At 40.1% G+C, this 13,255-nt stretch overlaps 1 protein-coding gene across 9 annotated transcripts in view; it reads left to right on the forward strand.

Moving 5' to 3' along the window:
* AKAP7 (A-kinase anchoring protein 7) overlaps positions 1-13,255 on the forward strand; it is a 148,438-nt gene that overhangs the window by 51,605 nt on the left and 83,578 nt on the right. The gene's annotated exons all lie outside the window — the stretch shown is intronic.

The following is a 13,255-nucleotide window of genomic DNA, read 5'->3' on the forward strand; positions in this document are numbered from 1 at the left end:
TCACCTTGATCGATCAGTCCATCAGCCCTCACAGAGAGGGCTCACAACAAGCCATTCATGTTGTTCTAGCCATTAGTGGCACCAAACACCCAATCAGCATAGCGCACCGCAACCCAGAATCCCTGAGCGAGCCACCAGCCTCAGCCTCCCAAGCAGCTGGGATTACAGGCGTGCACCACCACACTCGACATAATACAAATTAGAGTGTGTCTCCTCCCCTTGCTTCCCCACAGAGCTCCCATTATTGAGCCCCAGATTTGTTCTTGAAATGCTGCACATGGAAAGCTGGATAGACTTCTGAAAACATGAGGAAGAGGTCTCCCTCTTCAAATAAATTATCTCTTACATTTTACTGGGACCTAATGAACAACTGTAGCTATGACAAATGCATACTTAAGATGGAACAATGACGACCTAATTTTGCTGATTAGGAAAGACTGTCCTGATGTTAAAAGTAACACCCATTATACATTGCTTAGGCCAAGTGGAAGACAGACACAAGTTATGGGATAAAGCTGTCCTCAGCTTTTTATTAGTAAATTCAGCCTAACTCCAGGCAAGGAATTCTTGCCAAACCTAAATGCCAGTGTGCACTGGTAACACACATGGTAGTACACTTCCTGAGTTGTAAACAATGAAGCCTTATTTCACAAATGCCAGCAGATTTAAGTCCCTTGAAATATGCACACAGAGAGGTTACTTGGTGCAGCTTCTTCCTAGACCATGCTTTATGAACAAGAACATCTGTTTATATACCCATATGAATATCTGAACAGTACACAGCTTGCACCACAGGTATTTGAGTTGCTATACCTTGTACCCTTTACAAAGGTGAAAACCCCTTATAGGCAAAACCCAACACCAACAAACCAAGTTACAGTGAAAAAACCTAGAAATAAATTGCTTTTTAACCTCTGTTCACCTATGGGCATGATGTTAAGACAACCCTACACAGGTGAAGTGATGCACATAGGTGGTGAAAACAAGATGTACCTTCTTCAAGGGAGAGATCAAAAACAAGGCGTGTTTCACGAGGCAACCCCCTTCTTACTCTCTGCAGAGGACACTGCTCAGTAAATTAGGTGGCATGACCTCAAGTCCAATTGCCAATCTGTTTGTCCCATCAGAGACTGAAGGGTTACTGGACCATTCAAGACCCGCAGTCTTTGAGCAGAACAGCAAGAGTCACCCCTTAGATCAGATCCCTTCCTTCAGCCCCAGAATGAATAGGGTGGCCCAGCTGCTTGACCCTGGGATCATACATTCCAGATCATACAATAGGCTGCTTGACACTGTGATCATACATTCCCGATCATGAATTTGATTGCAAAAGAAGGCTTACCTAGTACAATAGGCTATAATTTATATATGTAGTTGTGATACAGACACAGAAATATTAGCAACTAAAATCATTAGCTTAGGCTTCTTAGGTATTGTTATTGCTATTATTTACATTATTGTAGAAGCCAGAGGCCCACAGAGGGTTTCGGGCCCCTGTGTGGTAGGTGCAGTACATGCAAATAGTAAGCATCAGTCCCTACCCTGAAGAGCTTACAGTCAAAATAGACATGGTGGAGAGAAAACAGAGGAGGAGAGGAGAACTGACTTGCTCAAAGTTACGCAGCAGATCAGTGACAGAGCTGGCAACAGAATCCCAGTCTGCCATACCCTACTCACTGGACCTCACTGCCTCTTGGCAATTAAATTCATGTACATAAAATACAGAAAAACCTTTGTAGACTGCTCAGAAACAGAGCCGAGTGCTACATTGCCTTACACACTATGTAGCCCCACTGAGGTCAGGACAGAATGTGACTCCCTAGTGCAGTTTTCACAAATTTCATGTTTGGTACAATTCCCTACTCAGGGAAAACTAAGGGCAGATCCTCAGCTGGAGCAAACTGCCCCCTTGTGAAGTCAATCAGAATTGCGCCTGAGTAAGGGGTGCAGGAATTGGCCCTTACAGCTTTTCAAGTGCCTTTCCTGTAGCAGCAGGAGCTTGCCCGAACAGCTCCTGGTCAACCAACACTTCCACTCAGTGATCCCTGACAAAATATGTTGAAAGGCTGTCAAAATGTACAAGGTCTACAAATTACATATTTTAGGTGGGTTTGAAATGGTATTAGAAAAATCAGAATGCATTGACATGTTCAAGCTCCTATAATTTCTTTTCATTTTATAAGTGTAAGATATAAGATTCTATAAGATTTGTGTGTCATTTAATAAAGAGAAATTACTTTTTCTAGCTTTGCCTTTTTAAAAATTGAAGCTAGATTGCGAACAGGTTTCCAAGATAAGAGAACAGCAGAGGAAAATGCACATACCTAATAATCTTTCACAATTCATGCGTAGGTATTTCTAATGCAAGCTGGAAAATGGAAATAGCTATTTGTGTTACAGTTTATGGCTCAATGCCAAATTCACCATATGAATCACTATTGATTTAGCTGTTCCATTTTGGGGGTCCTTCCACATGTAATCATTTTGAGCAACTTTCCCCATAATTAGGCTTCAAATGTGATATACCAAAAATTATGTAATGGATGCAGCTGCATCTAATGTAAGTGATACAAGTGACGTGACATGGGGTAATTTGAACATTATGAAAATAAAGTACAAAATACTTAAGAGAATGTGAAATTGTATGAAAGATAAGTTTTCTAGTAACTTAAAAACTGCCCCAAAAATGAGTGCTAGCAAGTAATTTAAAAATAAAAGGGCAAACTTGGATCTTCTTTGTTAGACTGAGGGCATGGCAATATTGATTTATGAACTCAAATGGAAGGTACTCATTTAGCACCGCACATGGAGGATTGTCCTATTAGTAATCCTGTCACTGGCTTTTTACTCTCTCCCAAATCAAATGCATACCTCTTATTCAAGTCTCTCCACAAACTCTCCTCCTACCTTTGGGCTCTTGTGTCATTTTACACTCTCTTTGCTCATCAACAGTTTTCCACCTGGCTGTCCCCCTTTGTGTCCTTCTCTCACATGCCTCCATGTCAGCTTTCATGGGCCTCCTACACTTGTAACTCCCTTTCTGACCCCATCTGTGATGCCCCCTCCTCCTACACCTTTAAATGTCTTCTCAAAACCCACTTCAAGTAGGTGTATAACCAATAACCTAATAACATTTAAAAAATCACTTTGCAAACTAAGATCTGTTATATTCAAGACTCATGCGTTAGCCTCCCATGTGCTCTCATAATCACAGTCCTTTCCCTCTTCTATTCCTTGAGTCATTATCTCCTCCTGTGTGTTCTCATCTTCATTTTAAATTGTAATAGCTTTGAGGCAGGGAATCTTGCTTTATTTGTTCTGTAAAGGACAACACACACAGTGGGGATGCTATATGGAAGTTACAAATAATAATGATAAAATATGGAGCCCTCCATCAGTGGTATTGGTTGCAGGAGTTGGGAGTCACTGGAGTACACAGCTCCTCCTTCCTTTGACACTTGGAAACACCCCCAGAAGTGGGCAGACTGTGGGGGTGTACAGGGACACACATACACTTAATTGAATATAAACAAATAACACAAGTATGTAGGGATAAAATTAGGAAGGCCAAGGCACAAAATGAGATCAAACTAGCTAGAGACATAAAGGATAACAAGAAAACATTCTACAAATACATTAGAAGCAAGAGGAAGACCAAGGACAGGGTAGGCCTGTTACTCAATGGGGGAGGGGAATAATAACAGAAAATATGGAAACGGCAGAGGTCCTTAATGACTTCTTTGTTTTGGTTTTCACCAAGAAGTTTGGTAATATTGGATGTCTAACATAGTGAATGCCAGTGAAAACGAGGTAGGATCAGAGGCTAACATAGGGAAAGACAGGTTTCTATAGGGAAAGAACAAGCTAAAAATTACTTAGCCAAATTAGATGTCTTCAAGTCACCAAGGCCTGATGAAATGCATCTTAGAATACACAAGGAGTTGACTGAAGAGATATCTGAGCCATTAGCAATTATCTTTGAAAAGTCATGGAAGATGGGAGAGATGCCAGAAGACTGGGAAAGGGCAAATATAGAGCCCATATATGAAAAGGGAAATAAGGACAACCTGAGGAATTACAAACCAGTCAGCTTAACTTCTGTACCTGGAAAGATAATGGAGCAAATAATTAAGCAATCAATTTGCAAAAATTTTGAAGATAACAAGGTGATAAGTAACAGTCAGCATGGATTTGTCAAGAACAAATCTTGTCATATCAACCTGATAGCTTTCTTTGACAGGGCAAGAAGCCTTGTAGATAGGGGAAAGCAGTAGACATGGTATATCTTGACTTTAGTAAGGCTTTTGATACTGTCTTGCATGACCTTCTCATAAACAAACTAGGGAGATGCAACCTAGATAGAGCTACTATAAGAGGGGTGAATAACTGGTTGAAAACCATTCCAGGGAGTAATCATCAGTGGTTCACAGGCATGCTGGAAGGGCATAACGAGTGGGGTCCCTCAGGGATCAGTTCTGAGTCCAGTTCTGTTCAATATCTTCAATGATTTAGCTCAGGGGTCGGCAACCTTCTGCACGCGGCCCATCAGGGTAATCCACTGGCAGGCCATGAGACATTTTTTTTACATTGACTGGCCCCCTGCAGCTTCTACTGGACACAGTTCGCCATTCTCAGCCAATGGGAGCTGCAGGAAGTGGCGGCCATTGGCTGGGAATGGCGAACCATGGCCAGTGAGAGCTGTGGGGGGCCATGCCTGCGGACAGTCAACGTAAACAAAATGTCTCGCGGCTTGCCAGTGGATTACCCTGATGGGCTGCGTGCCAAAGGTTGCCAATCCCTGATTTAAATAATGGCATAGAGGATACACTTATAAAGTTTGCGGAGGACACCAAGCTGAGCGGGATTGCAAGTCCTTTGGAGGACAGGATTAAAATTCAAAATGATCTGAACAAACTAGAGAAATGTTCTTAAGTAAATAGGATGAAATTCAATAAGGACAAATGCAAAGTACTCCACTTAGGAAGGAAAAATCAGTTGCACACATACAAAATGGGAAATGACTCCCTAGGAAGGAGAACTGCGGAAAGGGATCTGGGGGTCATAGTGGACCACAAGCTAAATCTGAGTCAAAGTGTAACACTGTTGCAAAAAAAGTGAACATCATTCTGGGATGTATTAGCAGGAGTGTTGTAAGCAAGACATGAGAAGTAATTCTTCCGTTATACTCCACGCTGGTTAGGCCTCACTGGAGTATTGTGTCCAGTTCTGGGCGCCACATTTCAGGAAAGATGTGAACAAATTGGAGAAAGTCCAAAGAAGAGCAACAAAAATGATTAAAGGTCTAGAAAACATGACCTATGAAGGAAGATTGAAAAAAATTGGGTTTGTTTTGTCTGGAGAAGAGAAGACTGTGAGGCGACATGATAACAGTTTTCAAGTACATAAAGGGTTGTTACAAGAAGGAGGGAGAAAAATTGTTCTTAACTTCTGGGGACAGGACAAAAAGCAATGGGCTGAAATTGCAGCAAGAGAGGTTTAGGTTGAAAATTAGGAAAACCTTCCTAACTGTCAGGGTGGTTAATCACTGCAATAAATTGCTAGCAGAGGTTGTGGAATCTCCATCATTAGAGATTTTTAAGAGCAGGTTAGACAAACACCTGTCAGGGATGGTCTAAATAATACTTAGTCCTCCCATTAATGCAGGGGACTGGACTAGATGATTTCTCGAGGTCCCTTCCAGTCCTATGATTCTATGAATTCCTTGGAAATTTAAAATTGCTATCTCCTCTCACTAAAAATGATACATTTTTGTCCATCATGCAGCGTACTTTGTTTTTAAAATAAAACAAGAGTATGTTTTGCAAAACATCCTCTCCTGTAAAGTTAGACATGATGTAACAGAGATGTACAAGAAAAAGATTGATCACAGTTGGCAGAGAACAAAGAGACATGGGCCATGGCTGCCCTAAAGGCACTTACAATCTAGGACCTCAGTTCTTCCACCTATGCTCACATTGAATAGCACCATACTCCATGAATAGTCAGGCCTATTGAAATCAATGGGACTGCAATCAGATCTGTACAGGCGGACCCCTGTGCTGGCACAGAGCTCTGCTGTGTCAGTGGGGCTCAGTATGGGTGCAGGGTTCTATTCATGCAAATCTTGATTGCAGGATTTGGACCTAAAGTCCTTTTTAGTGTAAGTATGGGTGGCAGAACAGAGCCCTAAACAGAGAAACAAAACAGTGCAGTGCACTGGGCTGAGAGAAAGCATCAGAGGCTGGTGCAGAATTGTTTGTTTTAATAAGAAAAATCCTTTTTTGTTGTGAGGACTGGGGTTGCTAAATACACAAAACAATACAAATCAAACACCTATGAGACTATAACATGGATTTGTTACAGAGCAATGCAGATTTTTTTAAAATAAATGTAATAACACTTCTTTATTCAGCAGATTATTTAACCTATCAACAACAAAGAATAAACTGGAGGATACTTGGAAACCCATGAATAGGAGTTACCAATTGCATTGTTTTGAATTTTGGAGTAAGATCAAACACCTATTTTTAATAGTCTGTTTTTGATGTGCTAATCTGCTGTTCACTGACATTTGCCTGGACAGCTGTATAATCCTTGGCATAATTCTTCAAATGCATGTCCCAGAAAGACATACAAAACATTGTTTCAAATGTAGAAATAGGTAAAACATATTGACAAATATCTGGCAATTTAAACAGAGCCAACAGTGACATGCCCTATGAAACTCAAACATGCAAACAAATCTCATACTGAATATATCCATAATCATTAGAATGCACCTGCTACCATAACTAAATGGTACAGCCTATTTACATTAATGTTAACTTAACAACTAGAAACTCTAATATTGATGCTACTGTGATACTTCATATTCAGCTGCTGTATTAATACCAAAATATTTTCAAATAACTTATTTTTAAGTTCTAAAGGGCCAAAATTCAGCCTGGTTGTAACTTCAATAAGGTAGTTAATTTAGAACTTCAATGGAAAAACTCTTGATATAGAGCCAGCTTCCCAAATCTTGTTACAGCATTCCTTCTCTAAATACAGGAAAAATATTGCAGTCTTCCTTGTATAAATTGAATTGGATGAAAAACCATGAAGGAAAGAAACCAAATGTGCATTTTAGACCAATGGACATACCTACTCTATTAGTTTCCCTATTTCTGGGTTAAATTCACCTCACGCAGAGGGCCAGTGAGATGTAAGTGGTTCACAGACCCTATGCTGGCCCTCTGCACAGGGATGAATTTCACCTTTATGGGGTCAATTTTTGCTTTGGTGTGTTTATGTAGAATTCAGCCTATTGAATATTTGCTACTCTGTGTTAAATATCTGATTCCGGGCTGCAGCTAAAATGAATAAGTATTTACACTGCCCACCACCATATGTATTTTGTCTGGACTCTCCCTTGGCAGAGAAGAGAAACAATATTTTATACAGTAATATAATACCGAGCTCTTACATAGCATTCTCATCAGTGGATCTCAACGTGCCTTCCAAAAGGACAAGCAGACGTTCTCAGGGGGGAGGAAGCTTCTCGTGATCTAACCTTATTTCTCCCCAAGAATAGTGAGGCGCTTCAAGGGGAGCCCCTTATTGCATGAAGCCCAGTGGGTCTTGAAGGTGGAGAAAAGGAAAGGCAGCTTATATCATTTTAGAATTTATTATTTTATTTATGGTAGTATGTGGACTCCCAAACCAAGAGCAGTGCCCTTTAGCTTAGGTAATGTACACGTGGACAGAGAGACAGTCCCTGCCTTTAAGAACTTAAAGTCAAAATAGACAAGACAAAGAATAGGAGGGGAGACAGAAGCATAGAGAGGAGCAGTGACTTGCCCAACATCATGTAGCAGGTTGATGGCAGAGCTGGGAATAGAACCCAGGAGTATTAATTAATGCTACAAAACGTTAAAAATATGCTACTGAATGCATCTGCATATGCATTACTAGGATAAGTACTGGTGAAAATCAGCTGATTTAGGAGTCCATTTTCCTTCCATCCAACCTCACCTTCATATTGGATATAGTGGGGCTCCTTGAGTTTAGAGCTGGTCAAAAAAAGAAGAGCAATTTTTCAAAGAAAAAATAAAAATAAAATAAATAAATTTCCACTGATGCCAGTAGAACTTCTGGAGTTCGTTAGTTATTTTTGGCTAATACAAAAAGAGGGCTGGATCCTGCCTCCCATTGAAATTAATGAGAGTTTTGCCATTGATTCATAGATACTAAGGTCAGAAGGGACCATTCTGATCATCTAGTCCGACCTCCTGCACAGCACAGGCCACAGAATCTCACCCACCCACTCCTATGAAAAACCTCACCCATGTCTGAGCTATTGAAGTCCTTAAGTCATGATTTAAAGACTTCAAGGAGCAGAGAAGCCTCCCTCAAGTCAACCATGCCCCATGCTACAGAGGAAGGCAAAAAACCTCCAGGGCCTCTCCAATCTCCCCTGGAGGAAAATTCCTTCCCGACCCCAAATATGGCAGTCAGCTAAACCCTGAGCATATGGGCAAGATTCACCAGCCAGATACTACAGAAAATTCTTTCCTGGGTAACTCAGATCCCATCCATCTAATATCCCATCTCAGGGGATTTGGCCTATTTACCCTGAATATTTAAAGATCAATTACTTACCAAAATCCCATTATCCCATCACACCATCTCCTCCATAAACTTATCAAGTAGAATCTTAAAACCAGATAGATCTTTTGCCCCCACTGCTTCCCTTGGAAAGCTATTCCAAAACTTCACTCCTCTGATGGTTAAAAACCTTTGTCTGATTTCAAGTCTAAACTTCCTGGTGGCCAGTTTATACCCATTTGTTCTTGTGTCCACATTGGTGCTGAGCTTAAATAATTCCTCTCCCTCTCCTGTATTTATCCCTCTGATATATTTATAGAGAGCAATCATATCTCCCCTCAACCTTCTTTTAGTTAGGCTAAACAAGCCAAACTCCTTGAGTCTCCTTTCACAAGACAAGTTTTCCATTCCTCGGATCATCCTAGTAGCCCTTCTCTGTACCTGCTCCAGTTTGAATTCATCCTTTTTAAACATGGGAGACCAGAACTGCACACAGTATTCTAGGTGAGGTCTCACCAGTGCCTTGTATAACGGTACTAAAACCTCCTTATCCCTACTGGAAATTCCTCTCCTGATGCATCCCAAAACCGCATTAGCTTTTTTCACAGCCATATCACATTGGCAGCTCATAGTCATCCTATGATCAACCAATACTCCAAGGTCCTTCTCCTCTTCCGTTACTTCTAATTGATGCGTCCCCAACTTATAACTAAAATTCTTGTTTTTAATCCCTAAATGCATAACCTTACACTTCTCACTATTAAATTTCATCCTATTACTATTACTCCAGTTTACAAGGTCATCCAGATCCTCCTGTATAATATCCCGATCCTTCTCTGAATTGGCAATACCTCCCAGCTTTGTATCATCTGCAAACTTTATTAGCACACTCCCACTTTTTGTGCCAAGGTCAGTAATAAAAAGATTAAATAAGATTGGTCCCAAAACCGATCCCTGAGGAACTCCACTGGTAACCTCCCTCCAGCCTGACAGTTCGCCTTTCAGTAGGACCCGTTGCAGTCTCCCCTTTAACTAATTCCTTATCCACCTTTTGATGTTCATATTGATCCCCATCTTCTCCAATTTAACTAATAATTCCCCATGTGGCACGGTATCAAATGCCTTACTGAAATCTAGGTAAATTAGATCCACTGCATTTCCTTTATCTAAAAAATCTGTTACCTTTTCAAAAAAGGAGATTAGGTTGGTTTGGCACGATCTACCTTTTGTAAAACCATGTTGTATTTTGTCCCATTTACCATTGACTTCAATGTCCTTAACTAATTTCTCCTTCAAAATTTTTTCCAGGACCTTGCATACTACAGATGTCAAACTAACTGGCCTGTAGTTACCCGGATCACTTTTTTTTCCTTTCTTAAAAATAGGAACTATATTAGCAATTCTCCAATCATTCGGTACTACTCCTGAGTTTACAGATTCATTAAAAATTCTTGCTAATGGGCTTGCAATTTCAGGTGCCAATTCCTTTAATATTCTTGGATGAAGATTATCTGTGCCCCCCGATTTAGTCCCATTAAGCTGTTTCAGTTTCGCTTCTACCTCAGATATGGTAATATCTACCTCTATATCCTCATTCCCATTTGTCATGCTACCATTATCCCTAAGATCCTCTTTAGCCTTATTAAAGACTGAGGCAAAGTATTTGTTTAGATATTGGGCCATGCCTAGATTATCTTTAACCTCCACTCCATCCTCAGTGTTAAGCAGCCCCACTTCTTCTTTCTTAGTTTTCTTCTTATTTATATGGCTATAGAACCTTTTACTATTGGTTTTAATTACCTTTGCAAGGTCCAACTCTACTCGACTTTTAGCCTGTCTCACTTTATCCCTACATGTTCTGACCTCAATTAGGTAGCTTTCCTTGCTGATCCCTCCCATCTTCCACTCCCTGTATGCTTTCTGCTTCTTCTTAATCACCTCTCTAAGATGCTTGCTCATCCAGCTTGGTCTACAATTCCTTCCTATGAATTTTTTCCCCTTTCTTGGGATACAGGCTTCCGATAGCTTCTGCAGCTTTGATTTAAAGTAATCCCAGGCCTCCTCTACCTTTAGATCCATAAGTTCTTCAGTCCAATCCACTTCCCTAACTAATTTCCTTAATTTTTGAAAGTCAGCCCTTTTGAAATCAAAAACCCTAGTTGCAGATTTATTTTTGTTAATCCTTCCATTTAGTTTGAACTGAATTAGCTCATGATCACTTGAGCCAAGATTGTCCCCTACAACCATTTCTTCTATGAGGTCCTCGCTACTCACCAAAATTAAATCTAAAATGGCATCCCCTCTAGTCAGTTCAGCAACTACTTGATGAAGGAATCCATCAGCTATCGCATCTAGGAAAATCTGAGCCCTATTATTATTACTAGCACTGGTCCTCCAGTCTATATCTGGGAAGTTAAAGTCTCCCATGATCACGCAGTTTCCATTAGTATTTACTTTATTAAAGACATTAAAAGGGCTCTATCCATATCCAAATTAGATCCCGGAGGTCTATAGCACACCCCAAGCACTATCCCAGCACAAAGCCCCTACACACACACAAATACTAAAAATACAAAACCAAGTACAACTACCTTCTCCTCCAACAGAACTCCCACTCAAACTCCCCTGTTTAGAGCTCTGTTTGCTAGCTCCTGTGCCGCTGCAGCTGCCATTGACTTCAGTGGGAGCAAATGCCAGTCTACAGAGATTTGTGGGGTTTACTCCTGAAAGTAAATAAAGCCACCATCATGTTTAGAATGCACACAGCATATTCTCTCTTCTCTGTTATAAAATGTTATTCTCTATGGAGAAAACCTTCAGTCTTGTTTCTTGGCAAAATAGCCAGATTGGGCACTGATGAGAAAATGAAAAGTGATTCCTCTCCATAAACTGTGAATCCTCTCCACAGAGCCACTCTTCAACCAGTATTACAGTCTTGAGGATTTAATAGGACAGGTCACAGAATCCTGATGTGTCCCCTAGGGAGGATCTACATGGTAACAAATCTTCCAGTCCACCATGCCCTTCCTATCCTTACTGCCTTGGTGTGCAGGAAACTACCCTAGAATTCATCTGCACACAAGGCAGGGGGTGCACCCTCCCCAACCAATCCTGTTCACTCCCTCTTACCAGTTTCACTATCAGAACTCTTGATGGCCACAGAAACCAGTATAGGATTGACCCCTACGTATTCTTTAAATAAATGCTATTACTGTAATTTATTTTCAGTTTTAAAAAGCTGAAACCACTCAAAAGTAACCCCAAAACAAACCCCTTTGTGTGGGCACGCAGAAACATGCAATAAGTGAACCCATTTTGGTAAGGATTTGTTATTACATATGGGCCCTATACTACAAACACTTAAGCGTGTGCATAACACAGTACTTAAATAGTCTTGTTGAACTCAAATTGGCATATCATGAAACGTGTGCATAAGTGATTGCAGGATCAGGACCTCTATTTTAAGTATATGGCTAAGTGACAACTACTTACAGGTAGATGTTCTTTTAGTAAACTGAAAAAATTAAAAACATAAATACGGTAGAGAAAAATCCTCTGGATTTTAAAAACAGTAAGATGGTATCTTTCATAATTTAAGTTTCTTTTAAAAATACACTGTAATTATACCTTAGAAACCTAAATAAAATTTGTTTCCTAACTAATGTTATTAATGGGCTAGTTTTTAGTTTTAGTTAGCTAAGCTCATGTATTTTTGCAGAGTGCGCCTGGGGGGAAATATTCACTTAAGGATATGAAAGATAATGTGAAATTATGCATTGTCAAATCCAGAGGATTTTCTCTACAACATGCTGTAACCACAGCTTTAAATTAGACCAATTTTAAGGTCAAAACTTTTGCAGTGCCCCTTTAGATCCTGATTCTTCGAAGGCTTAGGCACATGCTTAACTTTACATACTGTGAGTCATCCCATTAAAAACACTAAGCGCTTGTCTATAGACACAAATACTTAGGAAAGTTAAGGCAAATCAATTAAAGGAACATATATTAAAGCTCATTTAACCCCAAACCTCTCCTCCCCCACCTACTCCATGTGTGGATGCTCTCATTCAGGAGTAAAGTGACCTTAATTTGCTGTAACTTAATACTCATACTTTAACCCTGTTTAGTATATTTATAAAAACAGAATAGTCAGGAAGCAAGTTTTAGTTTTAATTTTCTAAGGTATAATTTCAGAGAGTATTTTAGAAAACCCACTTCTGACCAAGGAGGATTAAGACTACTCTACTCCTAAGTGAGAGCATCCACATGGGAGATTAACATTCTTTAATTTATGCACATTGATTTCACATGTTTGGTTCACCTTAACTTTCCTCAATGTTCCAGTATAGACATGCCCTAATATGCACAGTTGCACACACCCTATGTAGTGTTCAAGCTGGCTAATTCTAGATAGTATCTGGTCTAATGGGGTGCAAGATCACTATGGTAGATTTCATTAGTCTCGATTGTAGTTGTGGTGATTTAACTTCTAGTAAGTTGAACATTTATATTGTTCTAGGAAGATGGGCTGGGAGGAAGAGAGGTCAATATAGGAGCTTTGCCTAGCCTTGGATGTAGACAAATAGCCACATGAAAAAGAAAAGTTCCAGTCTTCTCAGTCAGTTGAACTGCACATTCCACTTTACACAGGCGTCAGAAAGGCAACAGA

The sequence above is a fragment of the Dermochelys coriacea genome, chromosome 3, assembly GCF_009764565.3.
Source record: "Dermochelys coriacea isolate rDerCor1 chromosome 3, rDerCor1.pri.v4, whole genome shotgun sequence".
NCBI classification, from domain to species: domain Eukaryota; kingdom Metazoa; phylum Chordata; order Testudines; family Dermochelyidae; genus Dermochelys; species Dermochelys coriacea.